This window comes from Zingiber officinale, chromosome 9A, assembly GCF_018446385.1.
Source record: "Zingiber officinale cultivar Zhangliang chromosome 9A, Zo_v1.1, whole genome shotgun sequence".
NCBI classification, from domain to species: Eukaryota; Viridiplantae; Streptophyta; class Magnoliopsida; order Zingiberales; family Zingiberaceae; genus Zingiber; species Zingiber officinale.
Window position 1 is genome coordinate 107,594,020 of NC_056002.1, and position 17,605 is coordinate 107,611,624.

The window sequence follows — 17,605 nt, forward strand, 5'->3', positions numbered from 1 at the left end:
TATAAAAAGTGGTATATGCTCAAGGATGAGCGTTAAGAATAATGAAGGGTATGAGACTTTCGTTATTGTGTTGTGAACAACGAGTGAAGTTGTAAACAACGTTGGGTAACTCTTCAGAGGGAGAGTTTTTGATGTGTGCCAATAGGGGGAGAATGTGTGGTTAAGTTAGACCTTCATTACCTAAGATGGAGTTTGCCCTCTAGAAAAGGAGGAGAATGAAGGAAACCATTATTCTCATATTGGCATGATGGGAGTTGAGGCTATGGGATTAGCCTAACTTACTAGTGGTATTGTCAAACATTAAAAAGGGGGAGATTGTTGGTCCAATATTCCTTAGGTCAAGGTTGACCAAGTTGACTGAGCTTGGACTGAGTCAAGCTCGAGTCTTGATGTTTGGGTTTCGATGTTTGACAATACATGTAAACAACACATGGAGATTGCAGGTGCAATTGTTCATGTGGGTAGATTGTGAAGAAGAGTCAAGTAGGTCAAGATTGACTGGATACTTGACTTGAAAGTCCTGGTGAGTGAGGCCAGGCAGAAGGGAAGTCCTGGTGAGTGAAGCCAGGCAGAAGGAAAGTCCTGGTGAGTGAAGCCAGACAGATTGAAAGTCCTGGTGAGTGAAGCCAGGCAGATTGAAAGTCCTGGTGAGTGAAGCCAGGCAGATTGGAAGTCCTGGTGAGTGAAGCCAGGCAGATTGAAAGTCCTGGTGAGTGAAGCCAGGCAATTAAGAAAAGTCCAAGTAGGTCAAAGTTTTGACCGGATACTTGGCACGAGGAAATCCAGGTGGATCAAGGTTGATTGGACACCTGGTGGTGAAAGCCCAAGTAGGTCAAAGGCATTGACTGGATACTTGGCACGAGGAGGAAAAGTCCAAGTAGGTCAAAGGGATTGACCGAATACTTGGCACGAAGAAAAGTCCAAGTGGGTCAAAGGGATTGACCGGACATTTGGTGAGCGAGTTCTAGTAGGTCAAGGGTGACCGGATGCTAGGCATGATGTACCAACAGGTCATAGGTGACCGGATGTTGGTTTAGGGGGCTTTGGACTTGATTTTGAGCAAAATCAAGGAGCTGGATCGATCAGCCGATCGATTGGGTCATGCCAAATCGATCGGCCGATCGATTGGGTGAGTCCCTACGACAAGCTTCCTCCCAATCGATCAGTGGATCGATTGGGAGAGGCTCGCAATCGCACAGAACAGCGCTGGATCGATCATCCGATCGATCCAGAGCTCCCAATCGATTGGGCGATCGATTGGGAGGTGCGATTCTGCACAATATGCCCTGGATCGATCAGTGAATCGATCCAGGCGTTTCCCGAGAGCACAGAGGCATTCTGGATCGATCGACCGATCGATCCAAAGCCTCCCCAATCGATTGGGAGCAATCCAATCGATCGGGATCCGACCATTGGCGCTGGATAAAGCCGTTGGCGTGTGATTCCTTCGCCATCGTTCGCACTGTTCACTCCTGATCTACACAGCGATCTTCGAGGGCTCTTCTCTAGAGCTCACTGCCAGTTCTTGAAGCTTCTTGGAGCAGCGTTTCCAAGGTCAAGAGGCATCCCAAGCAAGAGGAAGAAGGTAGCTAGGGTTTATTGTACACAATCTTGTAAGATTTACTTGTATTTGCTTCTTCTTCTCTTCTTGTTTGTTGTGTGAGTTTGAAAAGGCTTCTCCGCCTTCGGTAGTTACCGTAAAGGAGTGTTTTCATAGTGGAGAGTGCTCGTGTGTGTGGATCCTTGGATTAGTCACCTCATCTTGAGGTGGATACCAAGTAAATCCTTTGTGTTAGCATTGTATGTTTTGTTTCTTGTATTTCCACTGCATATCATTGAAGAAACAAGCAACGAAGAGCACGAGGAGCGCAACGAGCTATTCACCCCCCTCTAGCTACATATTTGGTCCCAACACTTTCATCTGCCTTAGATTAACAACCATCCCGGTTGTAACCAAGTAAATTCTGAGTCTCTTTCTTTTAGTTTCGTATTGTTTATTTTTATGTTATTGTTGCTAATCTAAGTCGAAAGATGAGAAAGGTGCTGTGTTTTAGTGTTTCATGCAACTCAACCCTCTCCATCCGGCCTACTCGGTCCTATAAGTGATATCAGAACCTAACAGCTTCAGGAGGACTAATCGTCGAACGAAGCACATGAGATGGTAGGACCAAGCATCTACCCACCAAAGTTTGAGGGGGAGTTCGCGAGCTAGAAAAAGAGAATGGAAGTATTTTTCAAAACAGACTTCGATTTATTATTAATAATGAAATTTGGTTTTGAAGTACCCAAGGGCAAGGAAAAGTTTCAATGGACGAAGATGATTTTAAAGAAGATGATTTTCAAGACATGTTTACTGATTTAAGAAATGTAGAAAATATCAATACCATTGAGCCTCAATTAGTTGATATTAATGAAAACATGAATGCATATGATATTAGAGGAAGTTATTACTCAATGTTTGAAGAAGCACAAAAAGAGTTGTATTACACTTGTACTAATTTTTCTATATTCAGTTTTTTGGTCAAGTTAATGCATGTGAAGGTGTTAAATGGTTGGAACAATAAATCTTTTGATATGTTACTTCAGTTATTGCAAAAGACATTTCCCAAATTGAATGTGATTCCAAACTCTCATTAAGAAGCAAAGAAAATGTTAAAAGAGTTAGAATTGGCATATGAGAAGGTATATGCATGTAAGAATGATTGTATATTATTTTGGGGTGAGCATGAGAATAAGGATACATGTCCAGTGTGCAAGAAGCCTAGATACAAGTATGATGGGATGAATAAAAAAAGAATGCTCAGAAAATTCTTCAATATTTTCCTTTGAAGCTCAAACTTAAGCGGTTGTTTATTGCAAAACATACAACAAAAGATATGAGATGACATAAAGAAAAATGGGTTGAAATTGATGGTGTATTAAGGCATCCAGCAGATAGTGAATCACGGAAAGAATTTGACATATCACATGAAATATTTGCTAGTGATCCATGAAATATTCGCTTAGGGTTGGCTATAGACAGTTTTAATCCGTTTGAAAATATGTCAAATGCTTATAGTATGTGGCTTGTTATACTTGTAAATTATAATTTGCCACCATTGAAAATGATGAAGCCATCATACTTGATTATGTATCTTTTAATTCCTCGGCCTAAATCACCTGGGAAAGAGATAGATGTATACTTATGACCTTTGATCAATGAACTGATGGAGCTATGGGATGATGGGGTGGCAGTATATGATGCATTGACTAAACAAGTATTTTGATTACATGCTGCTATGATGTGGATCATTCATGACTTTCCAGCATATGGAACAGTATATGGATGGAGCACAAAGGGTTATAAAGCATGTCCAGTATGTGTAGTTGAAACTAAATCTCAAAGATTATGGAGTAAAATATGCTATACATGCCACCGTCGATTCTCAAATGTGCAACACCCATAGCGCAGAAATAAAAATTTCAATGGAAAGATTGAATAAGGACCACCATGAAGATTTAGTGGTTATGAGATTTTAGCACAGTTAGATACATTACCTCAGGTGACATTCAGTAAGCATCCTACATTAAGAAAAACCGACAACGATCTTTGGATGATACAAATAGAGTAAAGAAGTCTATATTTTTTGAGTTATATTGGCCAAATTTAAAGTTGAGAACAATTTAGATGTGATGCACATTGAAAAAATATTTATGATGCTTTGGTTGGCACAATATTTAATATAGATGGAAAGTCAAAGGATACATTTAAAGCAAGGTTAGACTTGCATGATATGGGGATTAGAAGTGAATTACATTTAAAGAAAGTTGGAGATAAATTTAGTAAATCATATGCAAGTTTCACGCTAACATTGGAAGAAAGACGTGCATTTCATCAATTTTAAATTTTGTGAAGTTTCTTGATGGATATGCTGCTAATATATCTAGATATGTGAATGTAGATGATGGAAATTTACATGGATTAAAATCACATGATTGTCATGTCTTGTTGCAAAGAATACTTCCAGCTATTGTACGTAAATTTTTCCCAAAAGATATATGTGGCACACTAATTGAGTTATGTGATTTTTTTCAAAAAGATAACTGCAGGATTTTTACATATAGAGGACTTATATAAAATGGAGGAGGAAATAGTCTTCATAGTGTGTAAGATGGAAAGAATATTTCCTCTAGTATTTTTTGATATTATGGTTCATTTGGCAGTTCGTTTACCCCGTGAAGCTGTTGGAAATGGGGATAGTGGGGATGTGGGAACATGACCCACGTTCCCCACTACTTATAATGGAAAAGTCCATTATGCCTTTGGTTTATTTCCCTATATAAAGGGGGCGCGACCAAGAGATCATTAGTGGGTTGGAGACAAGAGTAAGCGAGGAGAATATTCAAGGCGGTGGAATTTGATTTGTGGACTTGCGGAGGGTTTTCCCATCCTGTGATCGCTCTTCTGACAGCGAGTTTCGCCATTGCCGATTGTGGATCTGCGGGAGATCGCTATAAGTTTTTACCGCTTTAATTTAATTCCTTTTTTCATGCATTTAGAATTATCTACATTGGTATCAGAGCTGTGTTAGTTCTAAATGCATGATAAATTCCTAAATCCTTTTCTCTGCATTGAATCAAAATTATGGCTTGGTTCTGTTCATTTTGTTGGGCGAAATCATGACTGAGTCGTGATCAGCGATTATCATCGCTGCCCTAAACGGAGTTTGTCTTCGTCTAGTTTTACCGTAGCCGAGTGAAATCATGACGCCGTATGCCACGAGGAACATTCACGGAGTTTGTCTCCAATGATGGATGGTGGCAACGATCCAAGTCCAGCGACAACATCAAGGTTGGCCGGCGGAGTGCTCATGGATACCTCTGCGACCCGTGTTCGTCGCGAGCAAGGTGGCGTGCACAGCGTGCACGACGTGCGCGGCGTGCATGCAGAAGATTGAGGTGGCCTCTTGCAGTTTCTGCCCAGCGTTTGTCGCTCTGAGGCTCGCTGTTGCAGGTGAGACGGCGTGCGACATGGTCAGCGTGCAGTCTGTAGCGTGCAGCGTGCAGGGTGCAACGTGGAATCGTGCAACAAAGAAAAATGGAAAAGATAAATATCAAGTTTCTGTTTTGACTTTTTCAAATTAAAAACAAACTTTGATATGTTCACAGAATGAGGTGGAAGGAAATAGGATTAAGTTTTTTTTAAAAAAAAAAACAAAAGATTGTATAAAATAATTTAAAATTTCTCATTAATTCATGCATGGTTTAAATGTGTACATGCATGTTTAATTATTTTTATTTAATGCAATTAATTTTATTTGCATGCGTTAATTAATTGAAAATTACTTTCAATTAATTCACCATTTATGATAAATGGTCTAGAGTAATTTTGGTCCATTTAGATCCGGTTCAGGTTTAAATCATTAGTTGATTTAACCGAACCAATTTGATCCAAACCCGAAATCAATTTAGGTTGATTAATTGGACTTGGACCAAATATGATCAAATGACCAGAGTTGTTCTAATGGGTCAGATTTGATCAAAACAATTAGATTTGTTCTAATTGGTCAGACTTAAACCAATGGCATTGATTTGATCAAACGGACCTGAGTTTGATCAATAAGTCTGAAATTGGTAGAAATGGACTTAGATTAAAAGTAACAGAATATAGGTATAAAAATCCCTGTCTAATTAGATTAATTCTAATTAAGAACAATGGACCGAGCTTAGGATCTGGATCCCTAATCAACCGATTCAATGGGCCTGACCAATTAGATTAGTTCTAATTGTCGACTTAAACTCCTGAAAATCGAGAAGATTTATTTTTCTCGATTTATTATGTTGGTACTATGACTGTATAAATTGAAATAAACCGATTTTGTACTGGTTAGTCGGTTTTGTACTGACTTATTTATTTTCAATTTTTCAGATGGCACAGACGATTACCACATTGACTCATCGTGAAGTGCGACGAAATCAGCTTAAGGAGGAAATTCAGGAGATAGAGTATAACTCTACTTATGGAGTCGATGGACACATTGGACGGTTTGATGATCTGTTTTGGAAACTTGAGCGAGAAGAGTTTCTAGTCCTGTACAGTTATATGATATGGGTTTTGATGCGTTCATTGCCAGAAAATCCAAAGATGATAGCAGACTATATTTGGGGGTGTCATCAAGGACGCGTCACATATTCTGTATTATGTGAGGAGATGCTTCATCATATGACTGAAGAGCATCCGGAAGAGTTCGAAGAGGACCCGGAAATGATCGAGGAGGAACCAGAAGAGGATCCAATTGTGGATCCAATAGAGAACCTTGAAGCTGTCCTGCCTGTGATTACCCCATATGAGTCTACGCTGAGAGGGATTATTTTGACCACTGCACAAGTGTCTATCCTAGTGGGAGTGGTAGTTGCCTATCTAGTTTACTAAAGTTCTGTTATTGTGATTGTCGTTTTGTATGAACAATATGTTAGTCCAGTTCATTCATGTCAGTTAGTTATATATTAACAATTTGCAGAATAATTTTATGTTAATGATGTGTTCATTTATTTATGTTGTTTGCTTGACATGATGCATGATTAGTTCATGAAGTATTAAATGATTAGTTCATTTAATTAAAAAACATGATATATTAAATGATTAGTTCATTTAATTAAAGAATTCATGATATTATAAATGATTAGTTCATTTGTTGGGATGTGTGTAATAGAATTGATTAATATTAATTTGATTGGTCATACGGATGATGAGTGAAAACATAGTTGTCACTTGATTTTGTAAACCAACTCAAAGTAATATTAAGTCAATCATAAATTGCATACATATAATATACACTGAATACTAAATAATGTATTTATTTATGATAGATTATGGCAACCAAAAACATAATAGCTGAACTCAACAAAGGTGAAAAACTTAATGGGGATAACTACAAGATCTGGCACCACATGAACACTATGTACTTGAGGAACAAGAAGTTCTAGAGGCTGTAAATCAGGATATGGAAGTACTTGTAGATGGCCTACTTCTAGATTAATATCAATCTAGATGTCTAGGATAGAAGGACAATGTCATATATTGTGAGGAGTCACAATTAGTAGTCACAAGATGATGTTGGATCTCAACATTCTTATAACTTGGGTAGTAATGATGTGTTGCTAGATACCGCTCATTACTTATGCTTCTAAATGGGTTAGGAGCATTGTCAACGTTATAAGAACCTATAGGGTCACACACAAAGGACAATTAGATGGAGATTATGTTCATATGATGAACCAAGAGGATTAGATTCATGTGATGAATCAAATTGGATTAAGAGTAATCCTAATTGAACTAATTGAGTTGGACTCAATTTGATTCATGTGTTCAATAAGTCTAATTTAGATTATGACTCATTGAATCAATTTAATTAAATGAATTAGATTCATTATATTAAATTGGCTTGAATCAAATGGTTAGATTAGATCAACCAAGGGAGAGAAGTGGTCATGTTTGACTTGACTTAAGTAGGAAGATGAAGAGTCAAGTTTTGACTTGACTTTGACTTGACCAATGTCACATCATCAAGGCTTCTTCATTTGGTCAAGTTTGACTTGACCAAATGCCACCTCATGGGAGTTACCAAGAGTTGTGACTCTTGATATTCCATGGGAGTTACAAGCCATAATGTGGACGACCACTTAAGGATGAAAATTGATTTTTCATTCAAGTGAATTCATTCCATCTTCTTCATCAAGCTCTTCTCTTCTCTCCCACTCCTCCCTTGGCCGAACCACTTAAGGTGCTAGCACACCTTTGTTTGGTCTTCTCCACCTAGTTTGATCGTGTGGATACGCATAGAGGATCGTAACTTGACGATCTCGAGATCCGGCGAACCTTTGGACGACCGGGATTGCGAAGGGCATCGTATCAAGGGTAAAATCTCTCAACCATGTAGTTCTAGTGTAGATCTAGAGGTAAGAAACTCGTACTCGAAATTTTACGAAGCTATTTTACTTCGTACGGATCCGGTGGCTTGGGGTTCGGGGTTTTCGCAACGCAAAAAGGCGGTTTTTGCGGCCCGAAAAATCCAACAGTGGTATCAGAGCCACGTTCGAAGTCTTGTATGAGTTTAATTTGTATTTTTATGAAAAATATAATTTCTATAATATTCTGTGAATTTCCTATTTTTATAGTTTTTATGGGTATTTTTCTTGTAGAAGCGAAGCACAAGTGTTTAGACACTTGTAGGCTTCGGCTACCGAGAAGATTTTTCCGAAACGGCAAGGTTTCGCCCCAAATATTTTTCGGACAGCGGGCTAAGGTGCTGTAGGATCACTAAGGAACACTCGCGATGGTTATATCGTGGGTAGGGGCGCTGCCCCTGACCCCGCAAGGGGCTTCGTTCCGCGATTGCGCCCGAAAACCCGCTAAACGGGAACGCCGGGAATTTTACTCATAAAAATTGTAGTAAAAATTACAGAAAATTATAGAAAATACATAATTTAGAATTATGTATTATTTTGTGTTAGTCATGGCCCAAAAGACCCAAATTGGATTTGAAAATTGTGTTGTAATTCATATTACGGCCTGCGCGTCGTCATTTGTGTTGTGTGTGTTGTATACTTGATACGCGACCTGCGCGTCATGCCTCTCTTTTTATTCTTGTTGTAAATTAGTTTAGACTTGAATGTAACTCAAGTTTCAAAATTTGTAATGTACAAAATTGGAGCGGTGGAAGGTCCACTCAAGACGGAGTTACGAGAAGGGCGCGAGCAACACAAGGTGGTCAAAGCAAGGAGCTTGAGAAGCTGTTGACCCTAGGTTGACCATCCGATCTTCTCATTGGCTCGAGAAGATCGTAGTAGGGCCATGACTAATCATAAAAAAATATTTAATTAATTTCTTGTGTGTGTATATGTGATGCATGCTAGTATAGTAATTAATTAGCGCCTTAACGATTAGATTAGATCTAAATCGTGTACAAGATGCACCCTATCGATTAGATTTAATCTCAATCGCGTCAACTCAAATGCCTACCATGCCGTGATACCTATCACTACCTCGATCACATGTGTTGTTGAATCTGCCAAAGCAGAGCAATACATATTATCTTGGTAGGGTACGGAGGAACAATCTTGGTTCCGCCTATCAACGCATGGGTGAGTACAACTCAATTAGATTGAGTAACTAGTTAACTCAATTGGATCGAGTTTAACTATAGGCATTTTCCAAATAGTTGGTAGATAGGTCAAAGTCACATTTATATTAACTCTTGGGCGAATTATCCAAAGCTAACTCAAGTTTTAATATAAATGCGGATCTTGATCCTATAAACAAGAGTTGCATAGAGATGTAATTGATAATTAGTTACCTACCGATCATACTAAGTCTTGGGCGATTTAGCCAAAGCTAACTCAAGGCATAGTATGATGTGGATCTTGTCCCACTTGAATTATAGAATTCAGTGGGAGCATCATTTAGTTAAAGACCTAATTAAATGATTAAAAAGAATATGTTATTTATTTTCTGTATTTTTTTTGTTGTAGATAACCATGACATCAAACACGAACACCTTCTCTCTACGTTCTGTCCTTGACAAGGACAAGCTCAATGGAGCAAATTTCCTGGACTAGTACAGGAATCTGAGAAAAGTTCTCACCCAAGAACATAAACTGACAAGGACAAGCTCAATGGAGCAAATTTCCTGGACTGGTACATGAATCTGAGAAAAGTTCTCACCTAAGAACGTAAACTGTACGTTCTAGAGCAGCCCATTCCGGAGGCTCCTCCTGCCAATGCCACGCGAGCAGACAAAGATGCTTACAAGAAGTATCAAGATGACGCATTAGATGTATCATGTCTAATGCTCGCGACCATGAACTCTGAGCTTCAGAAGTAATATGAGTTAATGGGTGCTTATGATATGGTTGAATATCTTCGTCAACTATATCAAGGACAAGCGCGACACGAGAGATTTGAGATCTCAAGGGCACTATTTCAGTGCAAGATGTCAGATGGGACTCCCATAGGCCCATATGTACTCAAAATGATTGGGTACATAAAAAACCTACAGAGGTTGGGATTCCCACTTGGCCAAGAGCTGGCCACTGACCTGATCTTGCAATCCTTGCCGGATAGCTATAGTCAATTCGTTCTAAACTACAACATGACCGAAATTTACAAGCCACTGCCCGAACTGCTTAGTATGTTATGAACTGCTGAGCTCAACCTTAAGAGGGTTAAGCCCAACTCTATTTTGATGGTTCAGAAACACAAGGGCAAGGGCAAGCCTAAAGGAAAAAGAAAGTCCCAAGCCAAGGGCAAAGGTAAGGCACTGAAGCCTAAAGGGGGGGTCGCCAAGGATGCTACATGTTTCCACTGCGGTCAGACCGGGCACTGGAAGAGGAACTGCAAGGTGTACCTGGAAGATCTTAAGAAGAAGCAAAGTGAGACTTCCACTTCAGGTATATATGTTATAGAAGTCAATCTATCTATTTCTTCATCATGGGTATTAGATACCGGATGTGCTTCTCACATTTGTACTAATGTGCAGGCGCTGAGAAATAGCAGGCCATTGATGAAGGGCAAGGTGGACCTATGAGTAGGCAATGGAGCACGGGTTGCTGCTGTTGCTGTAGAAACTTATCATCTATCTCTGCCCTCTGGGCTTGTATTAGAATTAGATGAATGTTGTTATGTGCCTACTTTAACTAAGAACATAATTTCAGCTTCTTGTTTGGACAAGAAAGGTTTCTCTTTTATAATAAAGGATAAATGTTGTTCTGTTTATTTAAAAGATATGTTCTATTGTAGTGCACCTCTGATGAACGGACTCTACATTCTAGACCTTGAAAGTCCTATCTATAACATAAATACCAAGAGGTTCAAGTCAAATGATATGAACCAAACCTATCTCTGGCACTGTTGCTTAGGTCATATAAATGACAAGCGCTTATCCCAACTCCATAAGGATGGTTTGCTAGACTCATTTGATCTTGAATCTTATGAGACGTGCGAGTCATGCCTACTAGGCAAGATGACCAAGACTCCCTTTAGTGGGCACAGTGAAAGAGCGACTGATTTGTTAGGACTTATACATAGTGATGTATGTGACCCTTTCAATGTCGCAACTAGAGGCGATTACAGGTATTTCATCACATTTACTGATGACTTCAGTAGATATGGTTATGTGTACTTGATGACACATAAGTCTGAATCCTTTGAAAAGTTCAAAGAATTCAAGAATGAAGTATAGAACCAGCTTAGCAAGAGTATTAAGATACTTCTATCAGATCGAGGTGGAGAATACCTTAGCCATGAGTTTCATGACTATCTAGCTGAGTGTGGGATTCTATCCCAACTCACTCCTCCTGGAACACCACAGTGGAATGGTGTATCCGAAAGGAGGAACCGTACCCTATTAGATATGGTACAGTCTATGATGGGTCACACAGATCTTCCTACATTTCTTTGGGGCTATGCTCTAGACATGACAGCTTTTATACTCAACCGAGTTCCATCCAAGGTCGTGATAAAGACACCATATAGGATATGGACTGGGAGAGATGCCCAGGTGTCTTTTATGAGGATTTGGGGTTGTGAGACTTACGTTAGACGTCAAGTCTCAGACAAACTCGGACCCAAATCTGATAAGTGCTATTTCATTAGATATCCCAAGGAAACTAAGGGATATTACTTCTACATTCACAGTCAGCACAAGGTAGTTGTGGTAAAAACTGGGGTCTTTCTAGAAAGGGACTTTGTTTCTAGAAAGACTAGTGGGAGTACGTTCGATCTGGAAGAAGTTCAAGATGCGGACCATAGCATTGAAGTCTCGATGGAAGTTGAACTGGAACCACAAAATGTTGTTGATGATGTTGCTCCATAAAGAGTTGAGGAACACCAACCAGTTCAAGTAGACATACCTCTTCGCAGGTCTGATAGGGTACGTTGTCAGCCTGAGAGATACTCATTTCTCTTGTCTGACCATGATGACGTTGTGCTCATAGAGGATGAGCCTACCACCTATCAAGAAGCTGTGATGAGACCAGATTCTGAGAAATGGCTAGAGGCCATGAGATCCGAAATGGAATCCATGTACACCAACCAAGTATGGACTTTGGTTGATCCACCTGAAGGGGTAAAACCCATTGGGTGTAAGTGGGTCTTTAAGAGAAAGACTGACATGGATGGACTTATCTATAAGGGTCGCTTTGTAGATAAAGGTTTCAAGCAGATTCATGGTACTGACTATGATGAAACCTTTTCTCCAGTAGCGATGTTTAAGTCCATTCGGATCATGCTTGCTATTACAGCATACCATGACTATGAGATATGGCAGATGGATGTCAAAATTGTGTTTTTGAATGGAAACCTGCTCGAGGATGTGTACATGACATAACCTGAGGGTTTTGTAGATCCACAGCATACTAGTAGAGTATGCAAGCTGCATAGGTCCATTTATGGACTGAAGCAAGCTTCTCGGAGCTGGAATCTTCGATTCGATGATGCCATCAAACAGTTTGGTTTCATCAAGAACAAAGATGAGCCTTGTGTCTACAAGAAGGTTGTAGGGAATATAGTTGTCTTCCTCATTTTGTATGTGGATGACATACTTCTCATTGGGAAGGACATCTCTTTGCTACAGTTTGTCAAGACTTGGCTAGGGACTTGTTTCTCAATGAAGGACTTAGGTGAAGCATCCCGCATTCTAGGCATACAGATCTATAGAGATAGATCTAAAAGGTTGCTTGGCCTAAGTCAGAGTACATATATTGACAAGGTACTTCTACGATTTTCCATGCATAATTCCAAGAAGGGATTTCTGTCGATGTCACATGGCGTGAGTCTTTCGAAGACTCAAGGTCCCTCTTCTAGAGAGGAGAGAGACCGCATGGATCAGATCCCTTATGCCTCAACCATAGGATCTATCATGTACGACATGCTATGTACTCGTCCTGATGTCTCGTATGCTTTGAGCATGATGAGCAGATACCAGTCAGATCCAGGTGAAAGTCACTGGATAACAGTCAAGAATATTTTTAAGTACTTAAGAGGGACTAAAAAATATTTGTTGATATATGGAGACGATGATGAGCTAGCTGTAAAGGGTTATAGTGATGCCATCTTCCAGACCGACCAGGATGATTATCGATCACAGTCGGGGTTCGTGTTTTGCATAAATGGTGGTGCTGTGAGCTGGAAGAGTTCGAACAAGGACACAATCACTGATTCTACAACAGAGGCCGAGTATATTGCTGCATCAGAAGCAGCAAAAGAGGCAGTTTGGATTCGCAAGTTCATCACTGAACTTGGGGTGGTTCCTAGCATCGCTGACCCTATTGAGCTCTATTGTGACAACAATGGAGCTATAACACAGGCTAAGGAACCCCGCTCATACCAGCGGACCAAACACATACTACGGCGCTTCCATCTCATTTGAGAGATCATCGATAGAGGAGATGTGAAGATTTGCCGAGTACCCACAGAGGCTAACATCGCAGATCCCTTGACCAAGGCTTTGGCACAGAGAAAGCATGATGGTCACACTAGGTCATTAGGCCTTAGAGCCTACACTGATTGGCACTAGTGCTAGTGGGAGATTGTTAGTTAGAGCCCTAGAGTCAATCATTTGATGATTGTTGTATGGACTCATTGTATCCTATTCTTATATATAAATACATTTGATTTTGGTTATTATGCTTACTTGTATTGGTGACAAATAAACTAATTATAATAGCGTCCTTGAGTAGAAGGTTCTTACCTATACCAATCGATTGGTTGAATCGATAGTGAGATGATATAGGGAACACTACTCTTAATCATTCCTAGTCGAGTATTAACATTCAGGGACAATGTTAATGCAATAAGACTAGCATGTAAGTCAACTCGATGACTTGATCTCACAAGTCATGGATATAGAGATATCAAGTTGACACATGAGTATGCATTGGAGAATGTATACTGAATGACCCGCCATGAGAAAGTATCATGGATCGTTATATGAGTGTGATATACTTTCTCATGTGGCTATTAGTATGACTACTAGTCCTTGGACCTAAAGTCATCATGGATCCCTACATAAGGAGTTACGTACTTTGGCTTCGTCAAACGTCACCCGTAATTGGGTGGACTATAAAGGCGATTACTGGGTATGTAACGAATTATGTAGAGGGATGTGAGTGTTATAGATGAGATCTATCCCTCCTATATGACGGGAGCGACATCGATATTCTTGATAGAGTGAGACCACGAAGTGCATGACCATGCCCAAATAAGTCATTATGAGATATTGCGCTCATTTGATTGAGTGAGTCTACTTGGAGTTCAAGATTTAGATTGATTAGAGGATGACATGGTCTATGCCTCACATTGATCAATCTAGATGTCTAGGATAGAAGAACAATGTCATATGTTGTGAGGAGTCATAATTAGTAGTCACAAGGTGATGTTGGATCTCAACATTCTTATAACTTGGGTAGTAATGATGTGTTGCTAGATACCGCTTATTACTTATGTTTCTAAATGGGTTTAGGAGCATTGCCAACATTATAAGAATCTATAGAGTCACACACAAAGGATAATTAGATGGAGATTAGGTTCATATGATGAACCAAGAGGATTAGATTCATGTGATGAATCAAATTGGATTAAGAGTAATCCTAATTGAACTAATTGAGTTGGACTCAATTTGATTCATATGTTCAATAAGTCTAATTTAGATTATGACTCATTGAATCAATTTAATTAAATAAATTAGATTCATTATATTAAATTGGCTTGAATCAAATGGTTAGATTAGATCAACCAAGGGAGAGAAGTGGTCATGTTTGACTTGACCTAAGTAGGAAGATGAAGAGTCAAGTTTTGACTTGACTTTGACTTGACCAATGTCACATCATCAAGGTTTCTTCATTTGGTCAAGTTTGACTTGACCAAATGCCACCTCATGGGAGTTACCAAGAGTTGTGACTCTTGATATTCCATGGGAGTTACACGCCATAATGTGGCCGACCACTTAAGGATGAAAATTGATTTTTCATATAAGTGAATTCATTCCATCTTCTTCCTCAAGCTCTTCTCTTCTCTCCCTCTCCTCCCTTGGCCGAACCACTTAAGGAGCTAGCACACCTTTGTTTGGTCTTCTCCACCTAGTTTGTTCGTGTGGATACGCATAGAGGATCGTACACTTGACGATCTCGAGATCCGACGAATCTTTGGACGAGCGGGATTGCGAAGGGCATCACATCAAGGGTAAAATCTCTCAACCATGTAGTTCTAGTGTAGATCTAGAGGTAAGAAACTCGTACTCGAAATTTTACGAAACTATTTTACTTAGCACGGATCCGGTGGCTTGGGGTTCGGGGTTTCCGCAACGCAAAAAGGCGGTTTTTGCGGCCCAAAAATCCAACATCAACTTCTTCAATAATATCTCTCATATATCTCATCACATAAAAATCACACTGTTTCAAATATGGTTGGCGAGGACCTTATGTTAAAAACAAATTGTAAATGTCTTATATACATGATTAATTGTTTATAATTTAATCATAAGTATACATGCATACCTTTATTACTTCCCATGTAACATGTTTTTTCCCTTTTTTTCCTTGTTTGAATTAAACAATCTTATGCTCCTTTATACATCAATAAGAATGGACATATGAGAGTTTTACTGATTAAAAAAATACTTAATAAAATTAAAATATGTACTCACATATCCACTACGTATTTCCAATCCTCGTCACGAATGCGATGACTAAGCGAATCCAACAAATAAATTGTCTCCTTATATGGATCAATGACTGTGAGAATCCAATGATAACTATACACAAATCACATAATTATTGCATGCATATTTCTCAAAAACAATAAATTAAAACTGATATTTTAAGTCTTACTTACCCAACATTATGTGACACCAAAACTAGTTGATTTCTTGATGCTTGACTCAGCTTATCTGCCAAGACATTCATTGAGATAAATTGAGCACAACTTAAAACATTCATTGAATTTCACTATAGGCAACAAAGCCAATGAATAATATTGTCACTTCATAAATCAAGTTTCAAGAAAATTCCAGATAGAAGAGACCATTTTAGGAATATATTCTACCATTTTCTGTGTTTCTTGAGATAAATGGCTAACAAAGGTAACACCCAAGGAAAGTGCAGATAAATTAGAAAGACCATAATATCTTAGCTAAAAAAACCACCACATGTTGGATTAACGTCACTATTAGCAGCCTCCCTTAAAAAAGATAATGCAATAATATTAAAAACTGTCTCAAGACAAGCATAAAAAAAATGACAAGCGGCTTACAAATTAGAAAAGAGTTTGCAGCGACAACGTTCACAGATTTGAAAACATTTCCATTTTAAGGACATACTAGAATAGCTGCCAATATTATGCAGTCAACCATACCAAGGAAATTCATGAAAAGCTAACTAGTTGTAGATTCTAAATTATATTCAAATGCTTAAGTATAACTGTTAAGAAGTATTAGTATTTAATAGAATTGTGGTGTAACAAGTCCAGTCCTGCATTGATATTTCAGTTTAGGATTGTATCCAACATTCTATGCATATCCATGTTAATATTTCAGTTTAGGATTATTGTGACATTTTTTGTACTCAGTGTGAGATACTTTCCAGTGCTTCTTCAATTTTGTCTCAATTTTCAATGTAATTTGAGGGTTTGTTTTGTTATTGCATCAGTTAAGAATAAATAAGTTTATATATATAACCACAATAGAATGTTGCTTAAAGTTGCAATTTCGGATTTCATTGCTGCAGATAACACAATGGCCAAAAACTATAATACTTGATTGAAATTCTAGACAACAGCAGTCACACCTGAGATGACTTTAAATAAAAGATATATTTAGAGAGCATAAAACAAAACAGTTGTTTCAAATATGGCAAATAAAGCAAACAAATACCAAGGAAAAACGAATTATGTGGCAGAAGCTTACATTTGCTCTAATTTTCCATTGTTTACAAAATATCCATTATGTTTTGTTGACATTTTGTTTACTTGAAAGTATTCATCTTGCAAAAAATAGCATAATCAATTTAATCTTTCAATGTTAAACCAGCAAAAAGAAGAAAAAGAATTAAAGGCATCATTAATCAAATGCAAGATGGAAGACAATCTTTGATGCACCTTCTGATCTAGAACTTAAAAGGAACAAGCAATGCATACAAAAACAACTTGGCTGGCAGACGGTAGGTAGGTGCTAGCTCAATTTCTGCTCAGGATATATGCTGCCAGTCAGGGCCTCCTAATAAATGGAAAGACAAACATGACTTGAAATATGCATAGCTTATCATTAAATGTCAATCTCAAGAAATGTTTCTGAAATCGACAAGCTGTAGTTGTGGGCTAAAGTTGCTGCCCATGTTCAGTGTACCATTGAAGTCATTGTCACTTAGCAATCTATCAAGGTGTCAAAGTTTCAGCATTAGGTGCCATTCAGTCAAGTATCCTCTGCTTTCACATCAAATAAAAACTCGCAAATCAATACTCACACTTGTTGCAATTGAGGCAAGCTGAATAGCTCGGCTAGAACCTGAACTGTTAATAAAACTAGATTATATTAGTAAAAAATCAGTAATGAAGAAGCAATATCAAATAAAGAAA

At 38.6% G+C, this 17,605-nt stretch overlaps 1 protein-coding gene and 1 long non-coding RNA gene across 2 annotated transcripts in view; one reads left to right on the forward strand and one right to left on the reverse strand.

Moving 5' to 3' along the window:
* The window catches only part of LOC122018605 (mannose-specific lectin-like), a 38,532-nt gene that overhangs the window by 15,344 nt on the left and 5,583 nt on the right, over window positions 1-17,605 (forward strand). The window lies entirely within an intron of this gene.
* LOC122018606 lies at window positions 15,746-17,014 on the reverse strand. The gene is made up of 3 exons (XR_006121837.1): window positions 16,938-17,014; window positions 15,869-15,923; window positions 15,746-15,788 (listed from the first exon to the last, which is right to left on the reverse strand). It is a non-coding gene; the product is annotated as an uncharacterized LOC122018606 (long non-coding RNA).